The sequence below is a fragment of the Hevea brasiliensis genome, chromosome 3, assembly GCF_030052815.1.
Source record: "Hevea brasiliensis isolate MT/VB/25A 57/8 chromosome 3, ASM3005281v1, whole genome shotgun sequence".
NCBI classification, from domain to species: domain Eukaryota; kingdom Viridiplantae; phylum Streptophyta; class Magnoliopsida; order Malpighiales; family Euphorbiaceae; genus Hevea; species Hevea brasiliensis.
In genome coordinates, this window is record NC_079495.1 from 53,995,990 (window position 1) to 54,013,524 (window position 17,535).

A 17,535-nucleotide genomic window follows, 5' to 3' on the forward strand; every position below is an offset into this window, starting at 1 on the left:
GAAAGGGAAGTCGAATTTGCTATTGAGGTAATGCCAGGTACAACACCAATTTCTATTGCTCCTTATCGGATGGCACCCACTGAATTGAGAGAGTTGAAAATTCAGTTGCAGGAGTTACTCGATAAGGGGTTCATATGCCCTAGCGTGTCACAATGGGGAGCTCCGGTGCTGTTTGTGAAGAAAAAGGATGGAACCTTAAGATTATGCATTGATTATCGGCAGTTGAATAAAGTAACTGTGAAGAAAAAATATCTGTTGCCCAGAATTAACGATCTATTTGATCAGTTGAAGGGAGTCAATGTATTTTCAAAAATTGATCTCATATCAGGATATCATCAGTTATGGGTAAAGGATGCAGATGTGTCAAAAACTGCATTCAGAACTTGGTATGGGCATTATGAATTTCTAGTGATGCAGTTTGGGTTAACTAATGCACCATCAACATTTATGGACCTTATGAACTGTATCTTCCACCCATATTTAGATTGGTTTGTAATAGTTTTTATTGGTGATATTTTGGTGTATTCCAAGACCATGGAATGATGAACATTTGAGGATTGTTCAGCAAACCCTGCGAGAAATAAAGTTATATGCTAAGCTGTCCAAGTGTGACTTTTGGATAAGTGAGATCTCCTTCCTTGGACACATAGTATTAGCTGAGGGGATTAGAGTGGATCCCAAAAAGATAGAAGCAGTGATGGAATGGAAGCCTCCCAGAAATACAACTGAGGTCAGAAGTTTTTTGGGGCTAGCTAGGTATTACAGAAGATTTGTGAAGGGGTTTTCTCTCATAGCTGCTCTAATGGCCATGTTTTTGCAACAAAATGTGAAATTTGGCTGGAACGCCAAGTTTTTGAGAGGCTGAAGGCTATGTTGACAGAAGCACCAGTGTTAACATAGCCAGTGTCGGGAAAAGACTTTATGGTCTACAGTGATGCCTCGAATAATAGGTTAGGGTGTGTATTGATGCAAGAGGGGAAAGTGGTCGCCTATGCTTCCAGGCAGTTAAGGCCACATGAACAGAAATACCCTACTCATGACCTGGAGTTAGCAGCAATTATTTTCGTACTGAAGATTTGGAGGCATTATTTGTATGGTGAAAAATGTTACATCTATACAAACCACAAAAGTCTAAAATATTTGCCAACCCAGAAGGAGCTCAATCTTAAACAGAGGCGATGGATTGAATTCCTAAAGGACTATGATTGTGCGATAGATTACCACCCTGGGAAGGCAAATGTAGTTGCTGATGCTTTTAGTAGGAAGTCCATCACAACTTTAAGATCACTAAATGCCCATCTGTCCCTAGCTCAAGATGGAGCTATTTTGGCTTAGTTACAAGTGAGGCCAAACCTGCTACAGCAGATACAAGATGGGCAGAAGGCAAATGAAAAATTAATGGCTATTGTGGGTAAAATCTCAGAGGGAAAGGAAACTGATTATGAGGTGAAAGCAGATGGGTGTCATTACTACAGAGGAAGAGTGTGTGTACCAGATAATGGGGAACTGAATACTAGTATTCTGAAAGAAGCACACACTAGTGTTTATGCTATGCACTCGGGAAGCACAAAAATGTATAATGCTTTGAAGCCTCATTATTGGTGGCCTAGTATGAAGAAGGATATAGCTGACTATGTTACTAAGTGCTTGACATGTCAGTAAGTTAAAGCAGAACATCAAGTTCCATCAGGGTTGCTACAGCCTATAAGCATGCCTGAATGGAAATGGCATCGGGTCACTATGGACTTTGTTAGTGGTCTACCTATCACCTAAAAGAAGCATGATGCAGTGTGGGTGATAGTGGATAGATTGATGAAGTCAGCACATGTAACACTCTTATTTATATAGCCTGGTATATTTTATTATTCCGGTGACCGGTGTCGGTCCGAACAATTAAGGGGATTAGAGCCACACTTAAGACAACTAGAGAAGCTATAAACACAAATAATTAGTAATGTCCAATTAGTTAAGTATAAACAAGAAAAACAGAATATAAGGAGTTAAACGAGCCGAAAGTCACAACGATGGGTGACCTTCTCGGGAATGACTACGAAGTCATTTTAAACTCAAATTTCGAACCATAAAATGTGACGCCGCCATCCTTAGGACCCTTATAAACACAGTGGAAAAGAGAAAATCACGAAAAAGAACTGTTAAGCCAGTCAAATAATTAGGTTAGGGAGCCGGAAGAAATATGGAATTATTTGCAAACCGGGTTGAACCGAAGAAGGTCAATTTGGTCAATTGACCCCGAGAGCTGACTCCTGACCTAACTGTTAAATAAAATCGGAGAAAAGAAAATTTTGGAATCGAGAATTAAATTAAAGAACTAATAGGAAAAAAATAAAAAAAAAAGAAGAAAGAAAAAAAAGGTTGGAAAAAGGTTATTACATCATGCATGACATCATGCATGATGCAATAAACCTAATATTTAAATAATTGAAAATTTGGGGATAAATCTTAATAATTAAAAGACAAAATAAAAAGAAAAAAAAATTAGTTTCTTTTTTTTCATTTCCGTCAACTCTCATCACCTCTCTCATCTCTCTCATTTTCTTAACCTCCTCCATTGAAGCTCACTAAAAAGCTTCTTAAACCCAAGATTTGAGCCATAAAATTTATGAGTTTCTTAATTAAAACTTGTAGTTGAGTCTTGTTAAGAAGATTGGAAAGAGAAAAATTGAAAGAAGCTTGAAGAATCAAGAAGTTGGAAAGCTCCATTTGAGGTAAGCTCTCTTCCTTAATTTTGATTGAATTATAAGTATAGAAGTAGGATGAAAGTGGTTAGAAATACATGAAAACATGCAAAATCATGCCTATCTAGAACTCTAGGAATTTTGGCCAGCAGCAAACTAATGTTGAAATGGGTAATTTTGATACAAATAATGAAGTGGTTAAGTGCAAGTGAGGGTATGAGTACTAAAAATGCATTTAGAATTCAACAAGTGAGTAAGATATGAAAGTTAGGGTTTGGACCTAGGGTTTGGGAGGAAAAATTGTGAGAAATTGGTAAATGATATATTTGACCTAATGTGAAGTGAAAAATGGTCATTTGTGACCAAATGAGGTGTGTTAGAAGTGTTGGAATTAAAGGCCAATTCAGACCAAATGAGGTGTGTTAGAAGTGTTGGAATTAAAGGCCAATTCGGACCAAACGAGGTGTGTTAGAAGTGTTGGAATTAAAGGCCAATTCGGATTGGATAAGGTCATGTGCTAGCAGCATGACCAAAATTTCCTTTGAGGGACCAAAAATGAAATTTTACAAGTCTAATGGATATGGAACCAATTGGGGATGAAAATAGGCACTAAATGACACAATTTTCATTTAGGAAGCCTGCCCAAAAAGTGACTAAAACCTAGTGAACAAAGTGATCGAAGTTGAGAAATCGCAAGCTGCCCTGCACAACCTAACCAAATGAATAGTGTTTGTTCATTTGATCATAACTCGAGCTAAGCAGGTCAAAATGACCTGAAATGTTACCAGTGGTTAGATGAGATATAGACCTAAAACTTTCATGAAAAAGTTGGGACAATTTACTGAGCCATTAACCCAATCAAATTACTGAGCCAAGTTGGGACACTGAATCTGCAGACTGCAGATTTGCCATTTGAACAGTAATGTTTCAATGGCTATAACTCTCTCTAGAAAACCTCAATTTAAGCAATTCTTGAACCGATGGAAACCTAAGACATAGTAGAATATTTCATATGGAGAAAATTAGACCAAATTATGAACTTAACTTGATCAAATTGCTGAACGAAATTGGATCAATAAATCTGCAGAACCAAAATTCTGTAGCATGAACAGTAAACGTAATTTGCTTATAACTTGAGCTACAAAACTCCAATTGGAATGATTCAAAAAGGAGAATAAACTTAAGACAATAAGGAACATTTTCTATGAAGAAACTTTTTCCAAATTCCAACAGTAAACTGACCAATGAAACAGTAAAATTAGGGACACCAAAACTGAAAATTTGGCAATTTTGCCTAAAAGACCTAAGTTTTGAGAAAATGACTAAAACCAACAAGTTTAGTAATCAAAATGTGGTATGTGGGTGAAGTTGGAGTTCCCATACCTATTAAGTCTTAGAAAGTCAATAACTTGACTTGAATAGTGTAGTGAATAGTAACTCGAAACACAAAATTTCAAGAACGTCGAATTTAGCACGTTAGAGCTAGGTAAAAGTGAAGTTAAATTTATTTTTAGATTTATGCCAAGTTATGGTACTGAAACATTATAAAATTGTGTTTTTCAGTCGAAAATAATACCGGGAAGGAACCCGAGGAACCGAGTCAAGGCCAAGAGGCGACTCGCTTGAGGTTTGTGCACAACGTATACTTTTTATAATTATCTTCTGCATACTGTTTTGAATAATGTGAAATATTGAATTATGGCATTCTTATGATGTTTGATTTTAGATTGTGAAAGTTATTGTGTATATTTTAAATGACAACGTTTAGCAAATTGTTAAGATAAGTTTTGAAACCACAGTGTCATGACCATATATTTGAACACCTCACTAGCACGACTAGTGGGGATAATTAGTTTCGAATTTTGATTCCTTCTTTGGAGAAGTGTTGAGGTGTGCCAGTAGAAGAGGATGTGAATGGATATCCATATATTTGAGCTAGCTAGCCTTGTGATGTGATTTCTCTTTAGCCTCTGGCTATTGAGATTCTATTTGTTTCGAATGGCATGATCTAACTGTGGGTTTTATAAAATGTGTTTTGATACTTTGAAATGAACTTGGTTTGCATTAAAATCTCATAATCCATGTTTTGTGTTTAATGCTCATGTTTAATCAAATTTTTGAATAAATGTGATTTATATTTTGCATAAAGATTATTTTAGTATGTTGTGTACCACTGAGTCCTAGTACTCAGCGATAGCTTCTATTGCTGTCGCAGATATAGAGACTAGAGGAGCAGCAGACTGAGCTGCTGAGGTGTGAGGAGCTATCAGCTTAAAGTCATCGGGTATAATTTATACCCTAATTGTAAATATTTCTTTTGATGTATGTATTGCATATAAATGTGTGGACATGTAAATGGGTCTTCAGCAGCTTGTACAAAAGTTTGTATGAAGTTTGTAATGAATAAAAATTTAGTTTGAATTTCCTTTGATGTAAATTTTGTAATGATGTATATATATAAATTGTTTTGTCTGTAATAAAATATGAGTGAAACTATCTTATTTAATTTGAATGAAATGTATTGTTAGTATTTTGAGGATTATTGAATTTTGAACTTGAGAAATTGATTGAAATGATTGTGGAGTTGTTGAAATGGATTGAGTTTGATTGTGAAATTGAAGTAGTTGTTGAGAAAAATTTTTAGAAGTGCTTTTTACAGGTATTTGAAGAACTGGTTGTTGAAAATACAGACAGAACTCTGTCAAAATTTTTATAAAATTTGCGGAAAAATAAAATGGGCCAAAAGTTTTAATTTGTTTTTAACTTCAATTAAATGTTTTAAATACTTATTAGAAATGCTCACCACTTATCAAAAATAAGAAAATTGTTTTAAAATCCCTTGTAGGGTACTTAATGAGTTATCGGTAGGTGAAGTTTGGTAGTTCATTAGGTATTCTACGTGATCATGTTATGCCTTACAGAGGGGTAAGGTGTGACTTGTTTTAGTGGTATCAGAGAAAATTTTTTTGAAGTATGTTTTAACTTATGAATTTGTGTCTTTCCTTGTTAAGTATAACTGCTCAATGTCCATATTTGTTACATACAGTGCATTACATCATAATATGAACTAACGGAGGGAAATCTTCATGTGTTACTTGTTCAGGAGATACCCTACTTCAGACTGAAATGGAAAAAGGGGATCGCTCAGTTGAGCAGTCTGTTGAAGCTGAGGCATAAGGGGAAGCCCCAACTTTACCGAATGTCAGTGGATCCGTAGCACCAGCCCTACAAATGCTGCAATTTCCTGCACAGTTCGCACAGCAGATGGCAGCAATGTTTCAACAATTGGTTGGGGGTATGCCTGCTCAAGCTCCACCCCAACCACCTGTGGCACAACCACTGCCTCCAGCTAGACATTATGATAAATTATTGAAGTATGGGGTTGCAGAATTTAAGGGTACAGTGGACCCTTTAGAGGCAGAGCAATGGCTTGAAAGAATGGACAGAGTGTTTAAGAAACTGCACTGCCCAGATGAACTGAAATTTGAATATTCTGTGTCGCTACTGCAAGGGGATGCATATGATTGGTGGAAGAGCATCCCCCACAGCTTGGCTGAACCACCAGTCCTGACCTGGGATGACTTCATCAGAGAGTTCAGACAGAAATGCATCCCAGATGCATATGTTGATCAGAAATTGCAAGAATTTTTGAGTTTGAAACAAGGGAATCAATCAGTGGCAGAGTATGAGAGGGAGTTCTCTCGCCTGAGTCACTATGCGGGAAGTCTCCTTACTACCAGCAAGGCTAGGTGCAAGAGATTTGAGACGGGTTTGAAGCCTAGCATAAGGATGCAAGTTGTGGGATTTCAACACAGTAATTTCTCAGAGCTCATGTCTCAAGCACTTGAGCTGGAGAGAATTGAATTAGAAGCAGCCCCAGTGAAAGAAAAATTAGAAAAAGCTGAGAAATCAGAAAAAGACAAGGGGGAAAAGTCAGTAGAGCCGAGTTCTGGTGGTACCTCTGGAAAGAAAAAGAAGTTTAGTGGACCCAGCAGGGGTCGAGGTGGAAGATTTGGTAGGGGCCGATTCTCTGGATAGAGACCCCCTAGGTCTGGTCAGCAGTCGAGCAGGGGTTCACATTCTGCCTGCCCCTGTGAGACTTGTGGCAAGATTCATGGGGGGGAATGCAATTGGGCCACTGGAGCTTGTTTTAACTGCGGAGGCAAGGGTCATTTAGCAAGAGACTGCACTAGTGCTCCGTCTCCGAGATATGGTCCAGCTCCTACTATTGCCAAGGGATCTATTCAGAGTCCTGCTCCTAGAGGTTCACAGTCTGTTGGCAGAGGAAGAGGCAGAGGTAGAGGAACTACTTCAGGTAGTCAAGGCACAGTTGGTCAGTCGGCACAAGGGAGTGCTTCAGTCAGGGTTTATTCAATGAGACAGCGAGAAGAGGATGAGACTTCTGATGTTGTAGCTGGTACATTCTCTATCTCTGAGCAAGATGTATTTGTATTGTTTGATCCGAGTTCAACCCATTTATATGTTAGTGCTAGCATAGTCAGTTCACTTGCTGTTCCATGTGTCCAAATGGGTTTTGAAGTGCTAGTAACTAGTCCATTAGGACAAGAGGTCCGGGTCAATAGAATTTATAGAGACTGTCCTTTGGTGATCCAAGGACATGTTTTCCTGTCAGACTTGATTGAACTGCCCTTCAGAGAGTATGATATTATCTTGGGCATGGATTGGTTAGCCAGGCATCATGATATGATTGACTGTAGACTGAAGACAGTCACTTTTGGTCTCCCTCTGTACGGTGATGTGGTAATACACGAGGAGAGGCATTTACTGCCATCAAACATCATTTCGGCTGTACTAGCTAGAAGAATGATCAGAAAGAGGTGTGAAGCATACTTGGCACATGTAATAGACATCCAAGTGGGGAGTCCAGCACTGAAGGACATCCCTATTGTATGTGACTTTCCGGATGTGTTTCTTGATGAATTGCCAAGATTACCTCTAGAAAGAGAGGTGCAGTTTGAAATTGATGTTATGCCTGGTGTGGACCCAATCTCCATAATGCCATATAAAATGGCACCTGCAGAATTAAAAGAATTGAAAGTACAGTTGCAATAATTGCTTGACAAGGGCTTTATCCGCCCTAGTGTGTCACCTTGGGGAGCGCTAGTATTGTTTGTAAAGAAGAAAGATGGCACTCTCCGCTTTGTATTGATTATCGGCAGCTGAATAAGGTGACAATAAAGAATAGATATCCATTACCCCGCATGTAGTATCAGAAGAGGGCATCAAAGTAGATCCAAGTAAGATTGAAGCTGTCCTTAATTGGAGGCCACCCAGAAATGTCACAGAGATTCACAGTTTTCTGGGTTTAGCTAGATACTACCATAGATTTGTGAAGGGATTCTCCATGTTGGCATCTTCATTGACCAAGCTGCTTAGAAAAGATGTGAAATTTCAGTGGACAGACAAATGCCAGCAGAGTTTTGATGAATTGAAGAAATGTTTGACTGAAGCTCCAGTCTTGACTTTACCTACACCGGGTAAAGAATACACCGTTTACAGTGATGCTTTTCATAATGGGTTAGGCTGTGTATTGATGCAAGATCGAAATGTCATTGCCTATGCATCACGCCAGCTGAAACCGCATGAGAGGAACTATCCGACACATGATTTGGAGCTTGCAGCCATTGTGTTTGCTCTTAAAATCTGAAGACATTATTTATATAGGGAAAAGTGTTCAATAATTAATTTATCGAATTCTATTATTTCCTTAGTCAACCTAAGATGTCAACCCTCGATGCAGTCTAGGTGAATTAGGTTTTAATGTTACCAATATGTCACATTTGTAGCCTTTTAGTATTGGTACATGTTACCAAATTCATTTCCATGTATATTGCGTTTTATTGCAATTTGTTGAATCCCGGTATACTAATTTGACCTAGTTCCCTCGGCTTTCGGGTTTCGATCAAAACTACAAACTTGTAGATCTATGTCTTATTGCACGCAGGGCAATATTTCAAGTCATTCTGAGTTTACTAGACCAAGTTATGGTCATTTTACTATTGCTGGTCAGAATGTACCAAAATTGGTCACTTTAAGTTATTTTAGGTCATTTTAGGTTCGGCCAGTTTTTGGACCCGAAATTGTGTAAGCTGTTTGACTTACATATGGTCATTTATGGGCTTTGGTGTCTTCATAAGACTTGTAGATATATGTCTTAACTATCCATGGTCAAAATTTCAGGTCAATTGGACCAGTTTTGAGTGAGTTATATCCTAAAAACTAACTGCTGCCCAAATGGTCAATTTTCAGGCCTTAATTGCACTAATCCGGATTTGGTCATTTTTCAAGTTATCTTACAAGCAGAATTTTGGTAAGCTTCCTTCATGAGAGTTGGCACATTTTGTGCCTAGTTTCACCTCCAATTGGTCTCATACCAATTGGAGCCACAAACTTAAGGTTCTAGGCCCATAACATAAACTGCCCTATTGCATTTTATTCATTACTCATCAAAGGTCACTTTTAACACTTACCAAACCACACATTCATGCCAATTTCTGGTTTGTATCCTAACCTAAACACATTTCACAACATATTTTTGGTCATTTTGGCAGCTTATAATCACACTCAACATGTACCATATAGTGCAGAATTTTTCAAGCTCAAATTACAACAATTCAATCACCTAACCTAGCTCATTTACATGTCTAACCTCACACCATCATACATATACCTAAGCTGCCATAACAACTACCACAATTCAACATTAATATTCCATAAACCAAACATGAAATAAGATTTTTATGGTTCACCAAATCAAGCTGCCGATTCATAGATCACACTCCATTATTTTCCAAGCTTCCAAATTGAAGTACGCATTGACATATACTTAATATACATCACCCAAATAAATTCCTACACACATAAACACTTAATTAACCCTTTAATCTACCATTTACAAGCAAGAATAAACTGCCCTCAAGGAGTTTCCATGGCTGCCAAAAATACACCTCTCCCTTTAAACATCAAACCTCAAAAATCTCTCCATAATTCAAGTACCCATAACATCCTTATAAACTTTAATGAAGCAATAATCAAAAACACAAACTTACCACTTTGGAAACTCTTCAAAATCTCTCCAAAACTTGGTCTTCTTGTTGCCTATCTACTGCCCAAGGTGTATGGACAATCTTTAATGAAGGAAAGTAGGAAGAAAGGAGTTTAGATCAAGCTTGCAAGGAGCTTGGCCATGGAGGAACTTGAGAGAAGAAAAGGATTCGGCTGGTTCTGGTTTGGGAGGTTGAAGAAGATGAAAATATTCTACCCAAATTAAGCTTTAGTGGTCCACTTAAAGGAGTTAGTGGAGCACTATGTGGGAATTAAATCATTGTTTATTCTAAAGTTTCATTTCTCCACATTTAACTCCCAATTTTTGCTATTTACATTAGGTACTGCCAATTTAATTTTTCATGACATTTTACAAGTGTAATATCATGTATTTTTAATGGAAATTTAGGTCAAAAGACAACTCGGGGTGTCAAATGACCACAATGCCGCTGTTCGTGTTGCATTCCCGATTTTTCGGTAACACCAGATTTTGTCCGTTTTTCGATTTTTTACTTTTCTTTGCACTAATTTATTAATTTTTATTTGATATTTATAATGGCATTTATACTTTAATAGGTGTCTATTTAAGTCCTAAAAAATATTTTTCAGGGTTCCCTGCGGTCCAGGGCTAGTCAACAGTCCACGCCGTGACTTCCCGGTACGATCACCCATCGCTAGGGTTCTCGGCTCGCTTAACTTGGTTACATTTCTTTGCTATTATTTTTCCTTTGTTTTTCTTGTATTTTATTTTCTTGTATTTCATTATTTTATGTCTCCTCACTCATATCGAAGTGTAGTTCTAGGCATCCTAGCTGTCCGGACAACACTAGTCATTGGAACAGTAGAACACACTATCGAACTTAGGGGTGTTACAATTCTCCCCCCCTTAAAATAAATTCGTCTCGAAATTTTACCTGGCATTAGTCTCTAAACAGCTGTGGGTGCTGTCTCCTCATATCCTCTTCACGTTCCCAAGTAGCTTCCTGGCCTGAATGATGGTTCCACAGCACTTTAACCAGGTGTATCTGTTTGTTCCTCAGCTGCTTCACCTCATATGCCAGAATTTCTATGGATTCTTCATCATATGAGAGGTCTGGATTTACCTCAATCTCTTCAACTGATAGTACATGAGATGGGTCAGATCTGTATCTCCTTAACATAGACACGTGAAAGACACTGTGTATCCTTGCTCACTCCGGAGTTAATGCCAACCGATATGCCAAAGGACCCACTCTTTCCAGAATCTCATATGGTCCGATGAAACGAGGACTCAGTTTCCCCTTTCTGCCAAATCTCATAATCCTCTTCCAAGGAGAAACTTTGAGGAATACCTTATCACCCACTGCATATTCAATATCTCTTCTCTGCAGACCAACATAGGACTTCTGATGGTCTGATGCAGCCTTGAGTCTATCTCTGATCAATCTGATCTTTTCCTCTATCTGCTGAACAATTTCTGGCCCAATCATCTTCCTTTCACCTACTTCATCCCAACATAGGGGAGTTCTGTACTTCCTGCCATACAAAGCTTCATATGGAGGCATTCCAATGCTTGATTGGTAGCTGTTGTTATAAGCAAACTCAATCAAAGGCAAGTGTGTATCCCAACTACCTTCAAACTCAATCACACAAGCCCGTAGCATATTCTCCAATATCTGAATTACCCTCTCAGACTGGCCATCTATCTGTGGGTGGAATGCCGTGCTGAAGTTCAATCTAGTTCCTAGGGCTCTCTGAAGACTACCCCAGAATCTAGAAGTGAACCTAGAATCTCTGCCTGATACAATCGATACTGGCACTCCATGTAGTTTTACAATCTCATTTATGTACAATCTGGCCAATCTTCCCAGGCTATAGTCCATCCGGACTGGCAAAAAGTGAGCAAACTTGGTTAGTCTATCAACTATAACCCATACTGCATCATGACTATTCTGTGTCCTTGGAAGTCTCATCACAAAATCCATAGTTATCTATTCCCTTATAATATTTCATAGGGTGCCACTTGTATGCTAGCTTGACACTTATTAATGTATACAAATTCTGTTAGTGGGATGTGTCTGTCCCATCTCCCCTCGGATTCAATGATACAAGTTCTCAGTATATTCTTGAGGGCTTATCATATATTACAAGTTATTATTATCATTTCAATTCATTATTTATAGAAACTCAATGAGTTTCAAAATTTACCTGAATCACTTGTTTCGACTGTCCATCCGTCTGAGGATGACAAGTCGTACTGATATCTCTAAGCTTATAGCAATTACTGTGGTACAGGTAATTCACATTAATGTAACCGAGTCACTGACTCTAGCTACCTTACAAGTGTAGTCGTTTGATAGGCTAGTTCTAAAGTTTTAAATTTCTTACTAGAATTTTCACATTTATTTTCCGTAATAGTACTCTATTCGGGCGCAACTGTATCAATTTATAGATTACTTACAATTATTCTTAATTTATTGTACCACGAGGAAGCACGTAGCTCTACATAATAATCCCGTGTCGGTACTGTAATTTGCAGCTTACAATACAAACATCGAGAACATTATATAGTTACTACGTTATAACCTCATGGACTAGGTTTTCTAACATCTTATCTTTCTCGAATCCACTAATATCCTAAACCGATTCTGATTATAATATCCATTAATAATTACAAATAGTAACATCTTTGCCCTTATCTAGAGCAATTCTATTACTGTAACTTACTTTTAGGTCCTTTTGCCTTACATTAAGTAGGCTCGCCAATTAGCTTTATAATTTATGGTATGTTAGAAAATACTTGTCGTCGATAAACTCTTTCAAAACTAATTTCACTTATTATCAAAATCCTTATCTTAAAGGACTAATTACTAATGCATCAAAATTTATTCCCCTGTAAAGGAATAACAACAAAACATATAATTCTAACACTAATATAAAAGTATGCAGACACCCGATCAAACAATACATAAACGAAGAGTGCCATCCTTCTTCTTAACAAACAATACTAGCGCTCCCCATGGTGACACACTAGGGCGGATGAAGCCCTTTTCAAGTAGTTCTTGCAACTGTACCTTCAACTCCTTCAACTCTGCTGGTGTCATTCTGTATGGTTTTATGGAGATTGGATCCACACCAGGCATAAAATTAATTTCAAATTGCACCTCTCTTTCCAGAGGTAATCCTGGCAATTCATCAGGAAACACATCTGGAAAGTCATATACTGTAGGGATGCCCCTCAATGTTGGACTCCCCACTTGGGTGTCTACCACATGTGCCAAGTATGCTTCACACCCCTTTCTGATCATTTTTTTGGCTAGTGCAGTCGAAACAATGTTTGATGGCAATAGCTGCCTCTCCCCATGTATTACCACATCACTGTACTGAGGGAGACCAAAAGTGACTGTCTTCAGCCTACAGTCAATCATGGCGTGATGCCTGGCTAACCAATCCATGCCCAAGATGATATCATAATCTCTGAAGGGCATTTCAATGAAATCAGATAGAAAAGTGTGTCCTTGGATCACCAAAGGACAATCCCTATACATCCTATTAACCCTGACCTCCTGTCCTAGCAGACTTGTTACTAGCACCTCAAAGTCCATTTTTATACATGGAACAGTAAAGCAATCAATGATGCTAGCACTCATATAAGAATTGGTAGAACTCGGATCAAATAACACAAACACATCTTGATTAAAAGTTGAAAAGGTACTAGCCACAACATCAGATGTCTCGACTTCTTCTCTCTGTCTCATTGCGTAGACTCTGACTGGAACACTGTCTTGTTCTGATTGTTTCACTGCGCCTTGGCTGCCTGTTGGGCTACCTCTACCCCTGCCTCTACCTCTGCTGGGTGGTTGTGAACCTCTGGTGATAGGGCTTTGAACTAACCCTTCAACAGTAGTAGAAGGTGGTCCAACTCTACGGGTACTGGTGCAGTCCTTGGCAAAGTGTCCTATGCCTCCACAGTTATAACGGTGTTAAATTATGATCATTTGAGGTTTATTTAGTTTGAATTGACATTGGGTTGATGAATGGAAGTAACGAAATGGTAGGATTAGGGAAAATTACAAACTTTGGTGTTTGAAAATTGTGGGTTTTGTGCTAGGAAGTGCCATTGATATGTCAATACTAAATTATAGTCATTTTGGGTGAATTAAATGTGAATTGAGGTTAGTTAGAGGGAATAATTGAAGAAATAAAAATTTTAAACCTAGGGCAGAATTTGAACACTGAGTTGAGTGTGTTTAACAGCCCATAAATTGAGCTACACTACTGCAATTGGTGTGAAACCAATTGGAAATGAAACTTAAGACATAGGGCTAGAATTTTCATGAAGAGACCCACCCCAGAAACTACCCAGAAATTGCCTAAACCTTGGCTTGAACTTAGAGACACAATTCTAGAACTTGCAGAATTTGATCATATGAACAGTAAAATTTGCATGGCCATAACTCTCTCTAGAAAACTCTGATTTAGGCAATTCTTGAACCGATGGAAACCTAAGACATAGTAAAACATTTCATATGAAGAACTTGAGGCCAAATTATGGACTTAACCCAATTAAATTGCTAAGCAAATTTGAATTATCGAATCTGCAGAACTTCAAATTTACCATATGAATAGTAAACTTTGCATTGCCATAACTCTCTCTAGAAAACTCCGATTTAGGCGATTCTTAAACCGATGGAAACCTAAGACATAGTAGAACATTTCTTATGAAGAACATTAGACCAAATTATGGACTTAACTTGATCAAATTGCTGAACAAAGTTAGATTGATAAATCTGCCAGAGCTGATTCTGCAGCATGAACAATGACGTGAACAGTAAATGTATTTTGGTCATAACTTGAGCTACACGGCTCCGGATTAGGAGATTAAAAAAAAAATAATAATAAAGTTAAGACCTAAATGAACAATTTTCATGAAGAACACCTCACCAAATTATGATCAAAACTAGGTAAAAATTGGGTTCAAAGATTAGGGCACCAAGCTGTCCCAAAACCAAAATATTCTAAAATTTTCAAAGCTAACTTGGGATGCATTAGACATGCATGTAATGAGTTCTTGGCAGCAATTGAGATTGGTATTGAGGTATTCTATTTGTGTATTTTCAGTAGAAAAAGAAGTTGGAACGGACAAGGAGAAGTAGATAACAAGAAAGGAGAGCATTGAAGGTTTGTGCACAACTAACATTTTCTTCGTTTTTAAACTTGTAAATTGCTTGGAATGGGTTTATTTGAATGAGTTTGCTTTGAACAAGTTTAATTTGACTGAAATATGATTTTTCTTTTGCATTTAAGAAATTTGGGTGTTGCCACCTTTATATGGACATTATGATGAATTTATATATGTTTATTGGTTTATAAATGTGATTGTTGAGTGGAAAATTTTTGGAAACTATTTTGAAACCACAATTAGCATGACAGTCCCTTTCGGAATTCCCCAATAGTAACGGCTACTTGGGGTTGATAATTGATATTGATTTTGTCTCCCATTAATAATGGTTAGTGGGGTAAGACTACATGAGTACTCATTAGCTAGCTAGCCCTTCCCTCATTAATAACGGTTAGTGAGGTTGAGATTGCTTTGTCGTGGTGTACAACACGGCACTGATCGTGAAATTTTGTGTCATGGCCTAAACCGTGTGTTGATGTTGGCAACACTAATGCTTTGTGTATTGTGATTTATGAAGTATGATTTCTCATTTGAAATGTTATTCAAATAAATGGCTCTTATGAACTTAGAACTATTGTGAAGTTTTCATGCTTAAGAAAAATGTGATTTATTATGCTTTGACAAATTGTGTTTTAACTTAAGTTTTAAAGTTATTAGTTGTGCACCACTGAGTGATATACTCAGCGATAGCTTCTTTATGCTGTCATAGGTAAGGGAAAGGAGAAGGCTACTGAGTGAGAGACTTGGAAGCAGCATTTTGGGTATTGTTTGTGAGTATATATTGTAGGTATACCCCAGTAATTTCCTTTTGATGTATTTTGCACATATATGTATGGATGTACGAACATTGAGCAGTTTGTATTTAAAAGCATTGCATTGCTATCACATTTTGAGTTTGTAACTATTTTGTATTTTACTTTGAGACTTATGAAAATGTAACTTTTGCAATATTTAGTCTATCATTATTTCCAATGAATGTTTACATGAAATTTTAACTATTCTCATGCAGTTTTCCGCAAAAGAATTGATAAGATAAAAAGCTATGGTTTGTATTAAAATCCTTTGTAGCATAACTAATGGGTTATCGGTAGGTGGAGTTCGGTGATTCATTAGGTATGCTACGGGAACATGTCGTGCCTTACAAGGGATAAGGTGTGACAAGAAGCGACGACAGAAAAGGCAGAATTTGAGGAACAAGAAACACGATGGGAAAAGGAAAAGAATTTTCTCCAAAGTGCAATAAGAGAGGCGGGAATTCGGAATGGTAAGTTGCAAGAAAAAATGAAATACCAGGAGATACTCATGGAAGAATATAAACAAGATGGCAAAAAGAAGAAGCTTGAACTAAAGGAGCAAGCACAGCTTATCAATGACGTTTTGAAGGAGTGTGCTAAAGAAAGAAAAGAAAAAGAAAGACAAGCTACCCTCCATCAAGAGCTGAGATAAAATGTTGACCGGCTAGAAAGAATGATTGCGCAAGGAAAACAAGAGCTCCTGCCAGAATCTGAATACGCCTTGAAAACATTCAACCCTGCTCGACAAGAAGAAAGACTCTACGAATACCTCAAAAGATGCTATCACATTCTAAAAAGTCTCCCTGAGCCTAGGCGATTGTAAAAGATATACTATGTATGAGCTATTTGATTAATGAATCACTTTGGGCCGTTGTTTAGCAAAATTGTGCATGAATAGTATGACTCCTGTAGGAACTATCCTCGCTAGGGTTATATGAAAAGACGAATGTACCATATGGACAAGTATCATAGACACGCATTCGATCCAGTCATTCACCGTTAGACTATCGAGCGATGCCATGATAAAATTGATGCAATTATCCTTCTACAGTTTCCATTCTTGGCTTTCATACGCCACCGTATCCTTTGTTCAAGTCAGGACCTTTAGTTTTTAACAAAATTTGAAATTCATTTAATGATTTCTCCCACATGAAATTAACATTGCTTCAAGCAAAGCAAGCCTGACCGAACAAGCAGTTCGACTAAGACGAGTGTACTTAACAAGATCACAAACGAAGAAGATAATGGAAGATTAAGAACAAGTCAAGAACCTACAAGGACAAGTCTTTGAATTAAGAGATCAAGTCTCAGAGCTCATGAAACTGATGAAAGAGATATCCCAAAACAAGCCTCCATCAGAACCAAATTTGCCATTACCTCCCCCACTACCTACGACGGTTGATTCACACCAAGCTTCAACCTCTTTCACTTTTCAACCACCCATTCCGGATCCTACAATCACTGTCAATCTGACTCTCCCAAATAATGACTTACCTTTTCCCTATTACCCGACAGTCTCAAATGCTGAGTTACACCATTCTATCCCATTCCCTCCAATCCAACCTACCCCTTATTTCCCAAGTGGGGGAATAGCTCATGCAGTAGGAGGGGAAAGTAAAAAAAGAGAGAATGAGAAGTTATCCACTCTAGAAGAGAGACTAAGAGCGATTGAGGGATTAAATATGTATGGCCCAGTAGATGTATTGTCGCTGAGATTGGTACCAGATGTGGTGGTGCCACCAAAGTTCGAAGTTTTAGATTTCGACAAATATAATGGAAATTCAGATCCTCGCATCCATCTGGCAACTTATATCGCCAA